Below are 12,159 nucleotides of genomic sequence, written 5' to 3'. Positions count from 1 at the left end.
TCAGGCCCGTGTTGCCTGCCCTTTATCAGACACTTGAGGAACAGACACCTGGCATGTTACAGAAATTGCTCCAAAGTGGAGGAAAAGGGTGGAGAGTCACTGGCCATTTCAGACAATCCTGACGCTGGTGTCCCCCAGATAAGGCCATCCCACCTCTAAGCAGCAAGCACTCCACTCTGTTCACTTCACAGATGAAGGAGAAAATCCTCTGATCATTCGATAGGTGCTGAAAATCCACTTTGTAAAATTCAGCACTTAGCATTGTTAAAATGCCCGGCAAACCACAAAGAGTAGGAAATTGCATCGCTTTGACTGGGGTGCCTGTGGAACTTGCTGCTCCATCCCATTCACCAGAGGTTTGTTATAAACACTCCGTTCAATGAAGGAGTGCTTCTGAAACACACATGTGGCCATGTCCTCATGGGCTTGGGACTTCCAGGCTCCTTTTTCCCCCATCTCCCCTGCTCCAGCCCTAATATCCCAACCACTGAGCAGATCCCAGTCCCCTCCTACCACCACTGCTCCTTCTCTGCCGCCCTCATTGAGCAGTCCAATTGCCTGGCTCCTGCACCTGGAGACACGAGCTCAGTCCCGGAACCCCTGTCTCCATGCACCCCTGGTGTCTCCTCCAGTCCCACTAAATGTCTTCGGTGCACTCCCACTCCATGTCTGCAGAACGAATGCCCAACTGGCTTTTTCTGCTTGGATTACCAATGAAAATCTCAAACCCAGCATGCCCAAGACCAACATCTGCCCTCAGCCCCCAGCCGCCCCCCACCACCCCAACACTCCTACTGGTCAAATATTTGCCTGGGCCAAGAAATCTTGGAATCATCCCAGACATAAATCCTGTTAATGCAGTTTTCAAAACATGTCCTTACCACCTCCACTGCTGATTGAAGCTGGCGTCAATTGCCTGGACTGTTGGGACATCCTCTTCCCTGGTTTTCCTGGCTTTCGTCCTTGCCCTGCCCTCCCCGCCCCCACTGCATGCTGCACAGGACATCAGAGCGATCTTATTAAGACAAATAGAACAGGTCAGTTTTCGCCCAAAGTCCTTCAGTTACTCTCCATCCAAAGCACTGCCCATGGCCTGCAAGGCCATCCAGGACCTGCCTCTACCCCACTCTCTGACTTGTCTTATACTTCTCTCTCCTCTACTTCCTAGACAAGCAGGTGTATACCCCAGGGCCTTTGCATGTGCTGTTGAAGGATTCTTTGCCCAGATGTCTGTGGGCTTGCTCCCTCATTTCTTTTAGATCTTCATGCCCTTACTTGCCACCCCTCACCCTGCTTCCTTGTTCTGCCTGTTGCCACCTGACATCATTTATGTGAGGTCTGAATTTCCATTTCCATGCCATAGGTTTAGTCACATCACTTTATTTTCATCCACCTAGGAAGGAACATGATGAAAAGTTTCACTGTGTGTCCACATCCCTGCTCTGAGCCAGGCAGGGCCAGACCCGAGCTTCCCACCACCGTCTACAGAAGGAAGCAACTCAACCCAGCAAGGCATTCTTGAGAGGCCATGACAATACCTTGTGTCTACTGAATTGTGGAGGAAAGTGAATTTGCAGTCATAATCGTATATGATAAAACGATGCCCTAGAATTTATAAAATAATCACACTTTCTTTGATGGAAAACAGAGGGAATGTAGAGATTCATGGGGCAGGAGGCAGGGAGCACACACAAGTCTTAGCTGCAGGGGCAGAGTGGCTCATAGTTCAGATACTCAATATGTAGTTCTTAAAAACCAGTTATTGGAGTATTACAGGTTACAAGTATAAAAATGTTCTCGCTGACAGTTAACCAAATTGCCCTCAGCAGACTCACTTGGTGTCATTGAAGCAAAAAGCAGCTGTAATTCCTAACCACAAGGCAAAACCAGCATGAAGGGACCAGTCTGAGACTGCGCCTCCCAGCGAGGACCCAAGTTCACATGCAGGCGGCGGCCCAGGGCTTTCCCCCCAGCTCCTTGGAAGAGCACACGTTCTAGTCCCAGAAGATTCTCATGGTGTGTCACCCTTTGGTCATGGGAAACACGCTTAGTGACCAGTAGGATGCTAGCGGGTAACACATGGTCCTGTGGAGAATCCCAGAGTCCACATTGTCAGCCCCTGAAGAAGGGAAGGAAGGAAGACGTGTTTGAGGATCTGGGATGATTCTGTTGGGAAAACCCTGGTAGGTCAATGGGGCCAGGACCAGGCTGACGTCTGCTCTGGCCAAAGTGAACCCTGCTCCTAGAGGTCACCACATCTGGCCTTAGGGGTGAGAGGGAGTCCTTACCCTGCAGACACTGGCCTTTGAAAATAAGGGGACAGACCCCCATGGAGGCCACATCACCAGTCCAGATGGGACCCCAGATGGGACCCCTGGAAGGATAGAGGAGCTGCCGGTGGGGCCAGCCGATGGCCACCAAGAGTGGCCACATAGCGAATCACCCTTACAAAGTACAGGTACTGTTACTACTCTTTATAAGGAAGCAGAGGCCTGCAGAGTCCCACACTGCCCTCCCACAGCTGCATATGCGTTGGGGCTGGGGACTGAGCCCCAGGACAGGGTGGTTGGAGGGGGACTGTGGACACAGCTGGTGCCAGGGGGTAGAGCAGGAAGCCCTGCAGACCTGGGTCCAGCTTGGTCCATCCCTCGCTGGCAAAGTGATGGTGAGCATGTGGATGCATTTCTGGGGCCTCGGTTTCCCTGCTGCGAAAGGGATGTTTATGGCAAGGATTCAATCGGCAGCTGTCTTGGAAGCGCCTGGCGCCGTGCACACATCGCTGGTGCTCAGAGTTCTCCGTTCCCATGTGGGTCAGTCCGTACACTTGGAGCCACTCTTCTTTGCCCTGGTGGGTCAGTAGGGGCAGGGCTCTGGGTCAGATTAGCCAGATCTGTATCCAGCTGCGGTCGCGTCCCACTCATGAGGTGCGCAACATTGCTTGGATTTCTGAGCCTGGCTTCTGCCCTGAGCGACAGTGGACGGGAGTACCCTTCCTCCTCCCAGGGCTGTGGGAAGGGTGCTGGAGGGTAGAATCCACGTGTCCAAGTGGGGAGCCAGCGCTCTAAGTGGCCAGGGTTCATAGCACAGAAAATTCTCAAGAAACACAAGTGGCTGCCTCTGGCTCTCTGTTCTGAATGAAGACTTTCAGCTGAGTGCACCCATGTGGGAGCCACAAGGAAGCCCATGCAGTGTTCTCGGTTCCACAGAGGCTCGGGCCTCACGGAAAGCAGACGGGTAGACACAGAGTCATAAGAATCTGGGGGTGTGAGATCCCCACTGCCCGGAGAGCTTAGGAGGCTCCCGTGAGGGGCCTTGTGAGCAGGCAGACGGAGAAGTTGACTGGCACCTGGGCAGAGTGTGCAGACAGGTCGGGGCTCTCCCAGAAGCTCTTGTGCAGCCTTCGTGGGTCCTAGACTGGCTGGATGCTGTTGCTGGATTGGCCCAGCTCTGGTTCTCGGCCGGCAGCACAGACATTACAAGGCAGATGCCTCCAGATCCCGACTGCAAGGCACTTGGGGCGCTGCTTTGGGACCACTGATTCTTCTGGGGCCATTGCCCCTGCTAAGGGGAGGGTCTGGGGGAGGACGGGGACAGAGCAATTGAACATGTTATCAGTTAGATTGTCTCCTTCCTCTCAACAATTGAGGACATCACTCCGATGTCCATCAGTGTTTCCTAACCTGAATGTAGAAAGCCGAAATTGATAGAACTTGCAAAACATTCTTATCTCCAAGTTGCCAGTGACATCATTCTGTCTTTTCCTGGGTCAAGGGGAATAATTTTAGAAAGAGGCATTTTGTGAAATTAAAAGGCATTCATCAAACATTATTTTATGCATAATGTAATCTACAGGTTTGCCGATTAGAGATGAAATTACAGATATTAGAAAACTAAGTTCTGATATTTGGAGGCAAACGCAAGATTCAAGTGAGAAACTAAATTACAGCAAAACTTATACAGAGCCCTCGATTTTCCAGGTCTGGAGCACAAGTCTCAAGCTGATACCCTGCCCGGTGTGGGGATGTCGAGTTCTCCCTGGGGGAGCAGTTGTGTGAAGAGGAGCTTTGACCCCCATGGCCAGTGCTGACAACCTCCTCAGCCAAATCATGAAAGTTCCAAGTCTCCTCTGTTTGTTGGGTGCAAGCCCCAGGTGGGGCCCCGAGCAGGTTCCGGCAGGCCCCTCCCCCTGAGGCTCCCTGTCCTCTGCACACTTCAGGCTCTGCCCCGGGGCATGTGGTCAGAAGGGTCCCCTACAGCCCTTGCCAGGGAGGATGCCTGCCCTTGTCCAAGCCAGACGAAACCTGCTGTTCTTGCGTTACCATAGAAACAGTTTCAGGACAAGGCTGAGCTCCTCCTCCCTGGTAACTTGGAGATCCCAAAGACAGCCAGCATTCCCCCCAGGCCCCTGCGTGCCGATGCATCCGATGGCAAAGGGCACGGCACATGAGCACACGCTGCCACTTGTCACCCAGGGGACAGGATCCTGTGCTCCCAGGACTGTGGAACACGTTCTAGATGCTTTACTGCTGTTAATGGGGGGGAGGGGTGCTGCTGAAGAGGGGCATCAGACACTGAGCCCGGTAATCGTTTTGGGTATAAAATTACTGCACACAGATAAATCCTAGAAACAGCTGCCTAGAATATTGTTTATATTGGAAAGTATGCTTTGAGGTCATTACTCAGGATTTTATAGGCCATTTCTTGGCTGAGCCCCAGCATGGCTTATGGCTTTGCAAAAAGGCGACGTCGCAGTTTATGAATGACAGATGGCTTTTATCACACCTCTGCATTGTCGCTTATGGTGATAGGGCCGTGGCGAGGCCCTGTGGCCGTGGGCACCCGAGCGGGTGCCGCGGGCACAGCCTGCAGGTCTGGCCTTGAGTAGGGGTCCCTGGACCACACTGACTGAGGTTCATTTCCCACTCTGTTTTCCTGCCCGTCACGTCACTGCAGCAAAAGCAACTGTTGGTGCCCCTGTATCTGGGCACAGCCCTGGCTCAGGCCAGTCTCCACGATTGGTTGCCCCCCACCCTGAGGGCCCCGCACCGAAGCCTTTGTCCTTTCTCCTCCATCCTCTGCCCCATGGCCACCTGCGTGGACCTCCCTGGCCAACCTGTTCTCTTTTCCAGAAGACAAAAATCAGTGTTTGTTGAGCTCCTCCAATTCAGACCTGTGTCTAGTGGCCAAGGCCAAAAACCCCATTCTCCTCCGTCTCTCCCCTGGGCCCCTGCTGAATGGGTGCCTGTCTCCCAGGGATCCTGTAACTGTGGCTCAGATCTGTTCCTGAGCCTCCTGGCACTGCAACAGGATTTAAAAAGATTTCTCAGTCCAGGGAAATCACTGCATTTGGTCCAAAGAGGAATGACTTGAATACCCCAAAATTCAGCTTCAGCTCCTCGATCAAAGGCTTAAAGGAGAGCTCGGCCCCCTGAGAGGGGCCAGCTTCCAGGGCCCACACTGTACTGCTGGGTTAAGGAATAGAGAAAAAGACTCAGGAGCCTCAGCCAGGGCGAGCGAGGCAGGACAAGCTGCAGGATGAAGATGATCTAGAAGCAGGGAGGTAGACGGACTGCAGTAGAAATAGGGATTGGGACAGATGTGTGGGGGGTGTCCAGAAGCTTCTTGAAGGGGTCTCACTTGGGGGCCAAGCCCATGTCCCTGGCACCCAGGCTGGAGGACAGCCAAGGGTTGAGGTAGTTCATTTTCCTTTGGAGCACTTTTGTTATGTGGGTCTCAGGGTCAACACCTCAGGGACCCCTGCTGGCATGCCACCCTGAACTTCCCAGACTGCCCTCCCCACCCTGTGGCCAGGTGACATCTCTTCCGTCCCTCTGAGCAGAGCCTGCTCCAGACTGCTGTCCCCCAGATGGGATCTGACCATGGTCCATGCTGGTGCCCTCAGGGCAGTCTTTATTTTCTCCTGGGAGCCAAGGAGGAGTCTTGGACATGCTGGGGGGACATGGGGTACCTTTAGAAAGCCCCTATCCCCAGCCCTCGGGGGCCCCAGGGGGTGCCCAGACTGCCTTTGACCCCTCCCTGGAAAATGCAGCCTCCTTCCATGGTCTGTCTCCCCCACCCACTACTCACTCTTCAGTGTGGCTGGCCCCTCCTTTGAGAATACAGGTGCAAAGATTTTAACATTCTCAGAGACCTTGGCAATTTGGACTATGCAAATGGTAAAATGCAAAGTGGAGATGCAGGAGCCAAAGGCTGGAAGCACCCTGGGTGCCCACAGTGGCTCCAAAGCGGAGCTGACCCCTGCGGGTCCAGGTGCTCTCCTCCAGTGTCGGGTTCTCCTGCCCTGCCAGCATACCTCACTCTGCAGATGGGCTTAGGGGAGCCCCAGGATTAGTGGGGTGTGGCCTGCCCAGGACAGGCTGCCCAGGGATCTGGAATTGCTCTGGCCTGACTTGGGGCTTGGGGAAGGCAACAGGCCAGCACTGCAGGGGCAGCAGAGGCTCAGGTGTGACCTGGGGGCATGCATTCCTGACTTCCTGAGAGGTGACCACTGGACTCTGGCCTTTGGGATCTCCCCCCCCCCCCCCCCCCCCGGGAGACACCAGAGGGGGGGGAACAGCCCCCCCCCCCCCCCACAGGCACGGGGTCAAGCCTGCACCATGGACCCAATCCTGCTTGCTGAACCAGGGACAAAGTTGGTATTTGGGATACGGCTGGTGTTATTTTAAGCACTTACGGACTAAAATCACTGAAGGTGAAAGAAGCAGACTGTCCATCCTCCTTCCACCCTCTGGCCCCGAGCTCCGCCTTCCCGCACGGTCTTTGTCGGTAAACCACGTGGCGAGACCCGGCTCTGCAGGTGTGGACACCGTCTGCAGCTCTTGTGGCTCCTGGTCTGCGCACACACCCGGCACGGTACTCATGGGCTGGTCCGGTCGCAGGCAGGATGCCTAAGAAGGTGTCCGAGTCCACTCGGGTGGCTGATGGCTGGACATCCAAGATCAAGGCACCGACCCCCATATTTGATGTCTGGTGAGGACTTGTTTCCTGGACACTAGATGGCCATCTGTGTCTTCGAATGGCCGAAAGGACAGAAGAGCTCTCTGGGGTCTCTTCTTATAAGGGCTCTAATCCCATCCTTCGGGGCTCCACCCCATGACCTCATCACCCCAAAGTTCCCACCTCCTAACACCATCCCACTGGGTATCAGGTTTCAATATATGAATGGGTGGGGGGAGCGGACACAAGCATCCAGTCCATAGCAGAAGTGGTGTAGGAAATGCACTAGGGTTTCAGCTCATCCACAGTCCAAATCCATCAGTAAAATAGAAGGGGGTTGACCCCTGCCTGGACCTGCCACCGTCCTGCCCACTTGATAAGCAGGATCTGAGAACACACACCTGGTGGGCTCACACACGGCAGACCACCGTGGCTGGGGTCAGTCAGTCCTGCCCCTCCTTCTTCTGGCACAGTCCACCCAAAGGACTCTGGCTGGGTGGGATCAGCCTTTGAGTTGGGTGGGGAGACACAGCCTTGCAGCCTCCCAGGGACCCCCGAGGCCAAGGGAGTGGCCACCAGCTGAGAAAGAGGCCAGCACCATGTATGTGTGAGAAGCTTTGCTTTTCCAGGTCAGACTTGGCCCCTCTGGAGCTCAGATAAATGGCTGTGTGTAACTTAGAGCACGGGGCCTGGATGGTGGGGGAGGCGTCAGGACCGGAGTGTCGCCCTCCTGGCTCAGGGCACTGCTGGGGCCTTGGGAGAGTGGGGAAGGCTCAGTGTGGGCAAGCGGGTGGCACGTGCTTGCACCTGTACGACTGCGGAAGCAGTAGGACTGTGAGGCTGGTCGGGCATAAAGCAGAGCTGTCTCCGTTGAGGCCAGGTTGCAGACGCCTGGCCCCTTCCGGACCTGGGGCCTCTTCCTTCACTTAACCACCTGCTTCTGGCCTAGGGTGACTCAACTGATTTTCTATTTTGGGCATCAGTAGATGTCTTTCTTCCTTTTCTTTCCTGTGGAGCCTGAATGTGCTAACAGAATGGCCCTGCATGCACTGATTCTGGAAGCGTCAGAACTGCGGTGATAACTGGAGCCGACTGCATGTCAGCCCTGCCTACCGGAAGCCACCTGGCACCTGCCTCCCTGTCCATCTTGGGTAGCTGATGCCGGTTTTTAAAGCGAGACTCCTGGGTCCCTCTCACTGGTCTACACCACTGGAACACTGTTAAAGCCTGGCGGGGCCTTTCCTTATTGTCGTCTTCCTGGCTGACCAGAGGAAACCCTGAGAATCCCAGATTGGAGGTTCAATTCCTGTAGAGTAAGGACTAAGAGAGCCGCTCTATCCTGGCAGCAGGGAGTGCCAGCCAAGGACTGGGCCTCAGCAAGACTTACCAGCCAACCGTCAGCTCTGGGGAGCCCAGTGGCGAGACTCAGGGCAGAGAGTGCAGCTGAGTATCTGGGCAGGCCCACACGCACACACGGACACGCACCTCTGCATGTGCACACACATGCATATGCGCTCATGTGACATATATAGGTGCATACAGCCATGCTCACACACGCACACACAGGCAAACGTGTGGTGTACATGTGTGTGCACACTCAGATACACACATGCATATGCGCTCTGTACCTGGGCGCGTGTACATTATGTGTACGTGTGAGTGTACACACATGTGTATAAACTTGTGCACACACACACACACACACACCCTCCTCACTTCAGCAGCAAACACACTGTGACTCTTGAAATACACAAACCCAGGGAGGCAGGACGGTGGGGAACATCCATGCCAAAGTGTCCTCTTGGTCACAGCAGACAGGCACAATCAGCCATCATCCCATAGCTCCTGGGATTGATCCAGATTTGTAAAAGGCAAAAAGTAAAACATGCCCACCTCATCTCCAAAATACACCCATGCACTCACTCTGGCCAGGGTTCCCCGCCTGCCCTCCTATGTGGACCCACACCCCCCAGCCACATCCACATGCCCTTCTCCACACCACAATTTGCAAGAAAGTCCTTTGGTTTGTTTCTCACTGAATCTCTCCCTGTCTCAGCACCTTAAGGCAGAGGTACAACTGTGAGCTTTGAGCAGTGTCCTGGATTTTAAAAAAGGAGCTCTAAATCTGTGTAGACTTAAGTCCTGGATGGGGACAGCATCTCAGCTCAGTTCCAGGTGCTGTGGGTGGTGGATGCCAGCTTCTCTGAAGACCCCCTGCCTCTCTCTATGGCTCCTGGGGGGGGTGTGGGGGCTCCTTTTGTCTGGGAGGGGTGACAGAATGGGGCAAGGGGCAGCCACATGTGTGAGGCGAGAGTGGAAAGAAGCTGGTGTTCTGAATCCTCCTGGGTAGGAGATGCCAAGGGCCCTTCCAGATGCAAACTCTCCCTTATCTACAAGACATGCCAGGCCTGCAGTAGCCAGATCCTGGGGTCCCGCCACCTCCTGGGCCCTGCCCTACACAGCCTTTGTGTGGGACATCCGGGAGGCTGGCTCTTGTTTCAATGACACACAGCCTCGCAAGGGTGCTCGAGGATCTCTAGCCTCCACAGTCCCTTTGCAGGGGGGCGGGTCAGCTCAAGGGAACAAGAATATGGGGGGGTCATTTCTGGCACACAGCCAGATGTCTGGTGGGGCCTCGCTGGCTTCTGGCCAGCACAGGTGGCATGATGACTCAGAGCACCTGGGACAAGCTCCTCCCAGCACTACCAGGCACCTAAAACAGAGCAGGCAAAGCTACTGGGCCTAAAGCACCTTTCCAGTTCTCCCCCCACCCCCAAGAAAAAGCAGGCAGAAAACTTTCTCTCTCTCTAGGCCAAGGATAAATTAGCTAAGGACACACGCAGCGCGACCATCATCTATCATCACGAGCCGGGAAGGATACTGGGAACCTGTCCTGGCCTCGTGACTCAAGGTCAGAAGCTTCTGCCTTCCCTCATTATTTCTATTTTTAACAATTGCGTTCAGGCCTCTTGCAAAAATAGCAAGAGGTGAGAACATTTCAAGTGCTAGCATGCCCCTCTTTGTCAGAAAACCAGAGGGATGCAGGAAAAACTGGCCAGGATTTGGGTAGCATGGGGGTGAGTCCTCCACCGCCAGAGCTGAAATGACCCCAGTGATGCTCTGGTCCATCTGCTCACAGCACAAGTTGGGTAAACTGAGGCCAGCAGGCAGGTGCCCAAAGTCAGTCAGGGAGTGAGCCCAGGTTCTGGGGGTCTGATGGGCAGGGGAGCGGTGAGAATAGGCAGTCCCCCGCAGGTCCCCAACTGCACAGAGGGGCGTCTCCCAGGCAACCCTGAGACCTCGGAGGCTGCACGCCCGTCACCGTCCTGTCACAGGAAATTAGGACGAGCCCTTTTGGGAGATGCCAAGGGATGAAGAATGCACTCTTCTGTGCACGTGTGCACACACCTATGTGCATGTACACACGTGTGTATGCAGGCGTGCATGCATGTATATTCGAGGGCACGTGTGTGTTGGTGTGTGTGTGCCTGTGCACAGGCCTGGGGATGGGGCTTCTCTGCAAGGATCGAGAGGCCCCAGCCCTACCCAGAAGAGTGGGCATTGGCGCCTTTCCTGGAGCAGCTACGTTGAGGTGAGTAAGCCCCAGGCGCAACGACTCAGCCTCGCCTCTTGGAGCCTTAGGGCGGCGGGTCCGAGGCGGCTAAGCCCAGGGAGCCTGCCCTGGCACACCCCAGCGTCCACACCCCACTTCTCTTCCCCTCTCCATCTCCAGTGCATCATCTGGCTTCAGGCCCTTGGAAGGAGAACAGAGGAGACGCTGTGAGCAGACAGTAGGCAAAACCTCTGGTGGTCCCCAGACCCGCCCGCTCCCCGCGCCTTTGGCTACACTGTGGCCTCCCAGCCCTGACCCTTGGAAACAGTCCTCTGGGGCAGACGGTGGCCTTGCCCTTACATGGAGGCCTTTGATTGACCCTCTGGTCCACACACCCCTTTGTTAACTGAACAGGCATCTCCGAGTGCCCGCAAGGTGCCAGGAGAGTGGATAGGTGTTCACAGTCTGATGGGGAAGAGGGGCGTGCTGACATGTATCTCATGTCATGCTCCCAATCACCCGGCCAGGAAGGACAGGGGATAAATGCATGGGCTGGGGAGGCTGGTGGCTGACATGTATTGAGCTCCTACTGTGTGCTGGCTCTCTGAGACTCACTTATCCCCTCACACCAGCCTGACAGGGGAGGTGGGGAGTGCTCAGGCTCTGCTTACAGAATGAAGCCAGGGCTGAGTAGCCCAGAGGAAGTGTCTCCAATGCTGCCTCTGTCTGGGATCAAGGTACCATCCGAATGTGGCTCCTGACGGGGGTCTTGAAGTGGGAGGGGGGTGCCCCATCAGGATTCCCCCTGCAGGCCTCCGGTCCGGGAAGACAGACCAGCCCCAACCCCGGCCTGGCCACAGCTTGGCCTCTGGAGGAGGTTATGCCTCATGCTGAAAGTTCAGTGCCTCCGTGGGAGCCCCAGGGCCCTGGAGATGCTGCCCTCAGTTCCCTGGACGTGGGTCTCTATCAGCAGCTCACAACAGGATGGGGGCTTCGCCAGAGGGAGCAAGCCGAGGGTGAAGGGGGGAGAGAGAAAGGCACAGGAGGGACAGCCTTTACCACCCAATCTCGAGGAAGAGCCAGCCATCGTTGGAAGCAAGTCCCTGGGTCCTGGCCATGCAAAGGGGAGGGGCTGCACTGGTGCCTGGGAGGAGTTCATAAAACACAGGCGTGAGAGCAAAGGGGAGGGGACCCGTCTGAGCCCAGAGCCTGTTCTAGGGCCTGTCACTTGGCTCCGTCCTGAGGGATCCCGCCCTGCAGATCGGCACCACCTTTTTGAAAAGCTAGACCCATAGGGCGCCTGGGTGGCTCAGTTGGTTAAGCGACTGCCTTCGGCTCAGGTCATGATCCTGGAGTCTCGGGATCGAGTCCCACATCAGGCTCCCTGCTCAACAGGGAGTCTGCTTCTCCCTCTGACCCTCCTCCCTCTCATGCTCTCTGTCTCTCATTGTCTCTCTCACAAATAAATAAAATCTTAAAAAAAAAAAAAAAGAAAAGCTAGACCCATAAAGCTCTTCATAACCACTGACCCCACAAAGAAATGACTCAACTGAAGAAACAAGCAAACAAACACATAACAATAGCAACAAAAAGGTAGACTTCCCTTCTTAAAGATACATGTGGCATTACCTGTTGAAGGATATATATCA

This window comes from Phoca vitulina, unplaced genomic scaffold, assembly GCF_004348235.1.
Source record: "Phoca vitulina isolate PV1807 unplaced genomic scaffold, GSC_HSeal_1.0 scaffold79, whole genome shotgun sequence".
In the NCBI taxonomy this organism is placed as follows: domain Eukaryota; kingdom Metazoa; phylum Chordata; class Mammalia; order Carnivora; family Phocidae; genus Phoca; species Phoca vitulina.
This window is presented reverse-complemented; position numbering follows the sequence as displayed.